Raw genomic sequence first — 7,492 nt, 5'->3', positions numbered from 1 at the left:
GATAGAAGCAAGAGAAACCCTGAATTAGGTGCTGGCATATGCAAGCCATCAAGAATAAAATGTCTTGTCACCCATGAATCATCTCTCTCCTTTCATCCCACCCCAACTGTTCTTCAAAACTACTTTTAGAGAACCCACCTGGAAAAGGCCCTTGGGGTTCATCCTTCCTTGGCGCCACTTCTTTCTTGGTTGCTGGCAACTCCAACAGTGTTTTCATGTCATCGTCCATTTCAAAGTTTTGTAAAAACTCTTTCAGGAATTCATCACCAACAACCGGCTTTCCTGGAACTACAAAAATAATTACTGAAAGCCAGAACTTCCTAGAAAAGAATATTTCAGCAGAGTAACCTTTTTATTCTACGTGTAATGGTACCCCCACTTCATTGATTAAAGTTATGACTCCACCAACGAGTAGGATGAAGATCAAATGAGTAATTTCACTTATACAATGAGAAGGGGTGCTGGTAAGTGAACAAGACAGGGTCACAGAGACAGATATACAGTGAGAAAGAGATTGCCTCAGACAAATCGAAAGGCAAAAAATAAAGAGTGGTTTGGATGTCACAGTGAAACAGAATTAGAAGCATTGTTTTCAGCCTTGATATTAATTTACCATAACACAGGTAGGCAAGTGCTGAACCATCAAAAGATCAATGTCAGAAGGCAACACACAAAGGACAGATGCACACGCATTTTGGCAAGATGTACAATGTCATCAAAAGCATACATACCTCTTTGGGCCATGTCCTCTTTGCCGAGTATGTTCAGTGGAACTTCCAATGAATGGCTCTAAAATATTCAAAAGTGTGTATTAAGATGAAATCTTTGGGCCTTACAGAGTCATTTTTATTTACTGGGTATGGTAGGTGGCTAAATAATTGGCCTTTGTGTGTTCCGCTTTTGCTAAATATTACCTTCCAGAACATAAATTTAAATTAAAGCCAAGGTGATCCCTCTATCCTTAAAAAGATGTGTAATGTGTTGCATTTAGAAGGCTCACAGTTTCAACCAGGCTTTTGAAACAAATTGAGGACAGTTCCATGGCATGTGGCTCTTCTCCAATGCCTTTGGGGTTCTGAGCCCAATATTTATGTGGTCATGTTCATGACAAAGCCATTTATTAAAAAATATATGGCTGCAGGGAATGAATCCTCCATTCTTGTATTACCATTGAATCATGACAAACATATATACAGTTCTATGGACATTTCTAGAGCTCAGGGAGATATTAGGTGATGAATTAGTTCAAGGTACTGGTACTTGCTTCATGCAACACCTCCTCCATCTTGGGAGTGCCCCCAATATATGGAGCTACTAGCACCTTCAAGTGTCCAAAGCAAATCCTTTGCCCAGCCTCTCAGCAATATTTATTTGCTCTTAAAGAGTTTTATATGCTTGATAATATGTCTCTGCTACTGCTATTTATCTCCATTTTTGGGGACCTAGAATGGCAAGCACTCTATATTTAAAATCAATGAAGGAAAACTTTCCCAGGAGGACTAGCTATACAAGGAAAAGAAAATCTGATCAATGCACATTAAGTGATTAGATCAGCAGTCTGGTCACACCTGCCACTATTAATCTAATTAGGTTGAGCCTCCTTCACCACGAAGATTCATATTCTTACTTTCCTATGAATGAACATATGATGTATCTTGGGAGTTCCATAATCCTTGAATATGATTCATGGAACAGATATGTTGTGATTCCCTGAAGAAACCCATTTTTGTCAGGAGGGTTAATGACCCATCACTATCATAATATTGAGATGTTGACTAAAAAACAGCTGTTCCATTTCAACAAATTTTTCACTTCTAGTATTGGGATTCCAGAAAAAATATAACCGACAGTGGCTAAACACTCAAAATTTTCCGTGTTCAGGTAGATTTGAAAGCACTGCTTATCGAGATATTAAAAAAAATTGTGTGAATTTAGAAAACTGAAACAGGATCCATAACTAATTTTGTCTGATTTTTATGTTTTCCCACCTCTATATTTTTACATCATTGAAATGAAAAATTTAATTGCGATTTGTACCAAAAGGGTGACCTCCCTCCTCTGCCATTCTCCCAATTGGGTATGAGAACAGACTCTCCGAACAGTCTTCCAAGACTTTTCTTTCCCCGGTTGTATAGCCTGAGTGCTTCCACAGTGTCCACTTGTTTGGTTCTTTCCCTTGTGTAGCAGTCAGAGGATGGTGGTGGGTGAACATGAGTGAGATCAGAAGCCCTTATGAACAGTTAACCTAATAAATTCCTTCTGCCCATGGTGATTAGGTCAGAGACATGCTTAGAAGATAGGATTAATCCAATCAGCACAAGACTTGATGGGTTTGCATTTTGAGAAGACTTTAGCAATTCCTTTAAAACTGTGTAGATGATTTCTAACTCTTCAGAATCAAAATATAAACTAAAAAAAGCTTCAAATTATTGGTAAGGATTAGCTCCTAACATAATTTTCTTTCAAGGAGATTTACTCACTGAAATTGTATTTAATTATCTTTAACATGACTCTTACCATACTGAATAAAAAATTAGCAATTTAAGATGTGTGTTTCTTTATGTTTGAACTTTCACCTCAATGCATGATTTATTTCTGTGTGGGTCTGAGGTATATCCCTCCATTTCTTCGAGACCTCCCACAACCCCTTTCCTCAGTTTGTTAACTCTCTCTAAGTCTCTCCTCTTTTATACAGAAAGATGACCTTCATGGAAACTTTGCATTTCTGGAATTTTCTTTCCAGAAAACAACACTTTTCTGTCTAATTCTCATGTGGAGAAGTGTCAGCAGTCAAAAATGACAGGTTGAAAACATCAGTAGTCAGAAACTTTATTCAATCAGTGTTTCTTTTTTGGCAAGTTTTTTCTATATCATAGATAAATCTGTGGATCATTGCTTCTTTATTTCCCTGGAAAATCATGGAAATATCCATTGTGCAGCCAAAGAGATTTAAGTGAAAAATGCATTAACCTGTCAGAAGAAGGAACATTTAGGTGGCCCAACTGTTTTTCACTCTTAGAGACTGAATTTACATTCTGTGTACAATATTCAGGACACCAGAAAGAAAGATGTTGAAAGATATACTAAAACAGTTTGGCTATGTGAATTGTATGTCCATTATCAAGGATGTAGGATTGTTTCAGATTTGACTTTAGCTTACTGTAACCTGTATAGACAGGTGCTGAAAACATCAAAAGGTAAACATCAGAAGGCAACACATAAAGGAGAGATGCACACACATTTTGACAAGATGTACAATGTCAACAAAAGCATACATGCATCTTTGGGCCATATCCTCTTTGTGGAATATGTTCAAAAGAATTTCCAATGAATGATCCCCAAATATTCATAAAATATATATTATGATGAGATCTTTGAGCCTTAGGGAGTCATTTTGATTTACTGGGCATGGCAGGTAGCTAAAAACCTGGTCTTTGTGTGTGACTCTTTTTGCTACATATTACCTCCCAGTAAATCCAGGTAAAGCCAAGATGATCCCTTCATCCTTAAAACATGTGTAATACATTGCATTCAGAAGATTCACGGTTTCAACTAGGTCTTTGAAACAAATTGGGGAGAGTTCCATGGCATATGGCTTCAATGCCATTGGAGCCCAATATTTATGGGGTCATGTGTGTGACAAAACCACTTATTAAGAAAACAATACTGCTGCAGTGAAAGAATGCTCCATTCTTGTATTACCATTTAATCATCACAAGCACATGCATGGTTCTATGGAATTTACTAGAGGTCAGAGAGATATTAGGTGATGAAGCACCTTAAGCCACTGTAATTCCTTCATGCACTGTGACTCCTTGGGAGTGCTCTGAATGTGGAGCTACTAGCACCTTCAAGAGCCTAAAGCAAAATTTCCCAGAACCTCAGTAATGTTTGTTTACTTTTAAAGAATTATCCATACTTGATAATATGCCTCTGTTGTTCCTATTTACCCCCCCACCCCCCCTTTTGGGGAGATGAAGGATAACCTACCAGGAATGACAAGCCCTCCATATCTGAAATCAAAGAAGTTACACCTTCCCAGGAGGACTAGTTATATAAGGAAAAGAAAATCTGGTCAATGCAAATCAGGTGATTAGACCATTGGTCTGGCCATACCTTCAGAAGTTCATCTAATCAAGTTGAGCCTCCTTTATTTTGAAGATTCATATTTTCACTTTACTATGAATGTGAAACTACATATGAAATTTATTGGGAGTTCCTTAATCTCTGAAGATCATTAATGGAACAAACAGACATGTTATGATTCCCTGAATAACCACATTTTTTTCAGGAGGGCTTAATGTCCAATCACTGTCACAATATATTGAGATTTTGACTGGCAAACAGTTGTTCAGTTCAAACAGTGTGTTTTTCATTCCTAGTATTTGGGTTTCTGAAAGAAAATATAACTTTGGCACTATGGTAAACACTCAAAACTTTCTGTCTTTAGGTATATTTGAAAGCACTGCTGATTGCAATAATATATATATATATATATATATAATTATTTTGGGTGAATTGAGAAGGTCAAAAAAGGATCTGTAAATTATTCTGTCTGGTTTTTGTCTTTTACTGTCTTTGTATCTTTATATCATTGTAATGAAAAAATTAATTACAATTTGTACCAGAGAAGGCAGCCCCTACCCCATCACACCCAATTGCCTAAAGACTTGGAACTCCCCGTAACTGTATTCTCTTCCAAGATCTTCCTTTTCCCAGTTGGATAGACCGAGTGTCTCCCCAGCGTCCACTTGTTTGGGCATTTCCATTGTGTAACAGTCGGAGGATGGTGGTGCAAGCACTGAGTGGGGTCAGAAGCCCTTATGAACAGTTAGCCTAATCAATTAATTCCTCCCCGCACCCTCACAATGATTAGGTCAGACACCAGCTTAGAAGATAGGGTTAATTCAATCAGCACAAGACTTGCTGGGTTTATGTTTTGAGAGGACTTTCGAAATTCCTTTAAAAATTGTGCAGATGATTTCTAACTCTTCAGGAAAAAATGAAGTGGGACAAGGTTCAAATTATCGGTAAGGAGTAGAGAGCATGCTAAAAAGAGTCCCTAACACAACTTTCTTTCAAGAAGGTTTACTCATTGAAATTTTATTTTTTTAAATTATCTCTACTCTAACATGACTGTTACCATGCTTAGTCAAAAAGCAGCAATATAAGATGTGCATTTTTTTTGTTTGGACTTTCACTTTAATGTATGATTTATTTCTATATTGGTCTGAGGTAAATCCATTCACAGTTTCAAGATCTCAGTCAATCCCCTTTTCTTCATTTTGCTAACAGTATCCAAGACTCTCTTCTTTTATATAGAAAGACGACCTTCATGCAACTTTCTTTCCAGCAATGATCCTTTCCTGTGCAATTCCCATATTTAGACATGTCAGTAGCCGTATATGACAGGCTAAAAATATCAACAGTCAGAAATTTTTCTCAGTCATGTGTTTCTTTTTTGATATATATATTTTCTGTAACAGAGTTCATTCTGTGGCTCATCCTTTCAATTTCCTTGGAAAATCATGGAAAGATCTGTTGTGATGGCAAAGATATTTGCTTTAAAAATGTATTAAGAAACTTGCAAAATAAGGAATGTTTAGGTGGCACAATTGTTTTTCACTTTTAGAAACTGAATTTAGGGTCCTTGTGCAATATTCAGGACAACAGAAGAAAAGACGTTGAAAGATGTACTTAAACAGTTTCCTCTGAGAATTATAAGTCCACTATCAGTGCTGTGTGTATTCACCCTCTTCTATAAACAGAAGAAGTCAAGTCTCTCTTCTCAGGACCTTGGTGCAGCACCCACAAAAAATGTTGGCAGATAAAATTGAGATGCTATATATAGAAATTCTAGGCCTTTACAGTATGCAGATCTGTTTTAGACCAAATCATCTTTGGGATTAAGGCAAAACCACGTGGTAAGGACCAGATCAGAGTCATGGTTTTCATACTCTGTTGTGACTCTGAAAGGATTATGGACTTGCCCTTAAGCTGAGCCAATTTGCCTCTTTAGAAAGGAAAATATGATTGACCTACTAGAAGCTTTGACACTCCCATGATACCTGTAATTAAATCAAGAGGGAAAAGCAAAACACATTTCACAAAGAATCTTGGGTGTGGCTCTGTGAATTTTGACACTTGAATTTTAGTGGAATTAAATAAAAATTGACTTACAGTTTTTGAGAAAGTCATATTGGTGCAGCTGTTCCTGGTCCCTGTTTTTTAGAAAAGAAAAAACCACCAACTTTTCACACCAGGAAGTTGAGAAAGCTGCTCAGATGCCAGATAGGAGTATTCTTCAATGTGTCCTTCTGATGCCAGCAAAAGTGGTATGAGAAAAGAGGGATGCCCTTCCAGCGAGGGAAGCACAAACAGTGGATCAGGGCGCTAATTCTGGGCATGCATTTGAGGCTTCTTTGCCATTAGAGTAGGGGAACCTGGCATTATTTTTCTAGATGATTTCAGGTTTTCATGGACCAATGACGACTATGTGTCTCCTTTTCTTACTTCTTTTTAGGGGTACTTTTCATAGTGGTTATCCTATCTCTCTTATACTATTGTATACTGGAAGTGTAGGGGATAGAAAAAAAAAGGTTTTATCCCTCTGGATAAAGAAGAGGTACAGTAGAGACATGATGTGGAATGTACAAATGTGGATTTTGAGCATGGTGCTATGATTGAGTAAAACGGGGAGATATTTGGGGATGATGAGTATATTGTTATAAAGGGATGAGTTTGAATCAATATGGTGAGAGTAGATTGTAATATATTGGATTATTGTGCACAATGATTCTATCCCTTTCTGTTTTAGAATTTTATTCCCATATAACTTTGACAGGTGACCTTGTAATACTTTCTACCAGAGTTAATGTGATCTATTTCTTCATTCACTTATGTTGTTCTGGGCTGTATGACTTCCTTTTGCCAATGGAATTTGGGCAAATGTGACATTGTACAGGTTCTGAGCTGAGGTCTTATGGTGTCTTTCAAGTTTCTTCACAGAAGGAACGTGTCCCAAGTAGTTGCTCACGAGGAGATGCCTATGGAGTAGATTTAAACCCAACCTTCAATCTGGGTGCAAATTCAACTAATCCCAAGTAAGTCCAACATTGCCACATTTGACTACAGATCCATGAAAGAAGTTTAAATATTTTTTCTTGCAGTCCACTTAGTTTTGGCCTGTATTTTGAAATCTTCATTATTACAATATTAGCTGACTAATATACCATTCATATATTTTTAGTAGGTTTTTTTCTCCAGCGTTTAAAGCAAAAAGATGGCAGGGTTTTCTCCCTCACACATTTACCAAATATATATATGGCAAAGATTAGTTAATTCTCCATATACCTCTATGTACATTGAAATATCTGCTAATAGGTACGTGATTGATGATAATTATTGGCTTATCTTTATAACTATTGTCATTAAAAAATAAGGAAATCCAATAAAGGAAATTTGCCTTATTCTTTTTCTCTGAACATTTTTA

General features: G+C 36.9%; 1 protein-coding gene across 1 annotated transcript in view; it reads right to left on the bottom strand.

Annotated features, from left to right (window-relative positions):
* Positions 1-7,492, bottom strand: part of KLRF2 (killer cell lectin like receptor F2) — a 155,802-nt gene that overhangs the window by 122,000 nt on the left and 26,310 nt on the right. The window lies entirely within an intron of this gene.

The sequence above is a fragment of the Tamandua tetradactyla genome, chromosome 7 (assembly GCF_023851605.1).
Source record: "Tamandua tetradactyla isolate mTamTet1 chromosome 7, mTamTet1.pri, whole genome shotgun sequence".
Lineage (NCBI taxonomy): Eukaryota > Metazoa > Chordata > Mammalia > Pilosa > Myrmecophagidae > Tamandua > Tamandua tetradactyla.
This window is presented reverse-complemented; position numbering and strand designations above follow the sequence as displayed.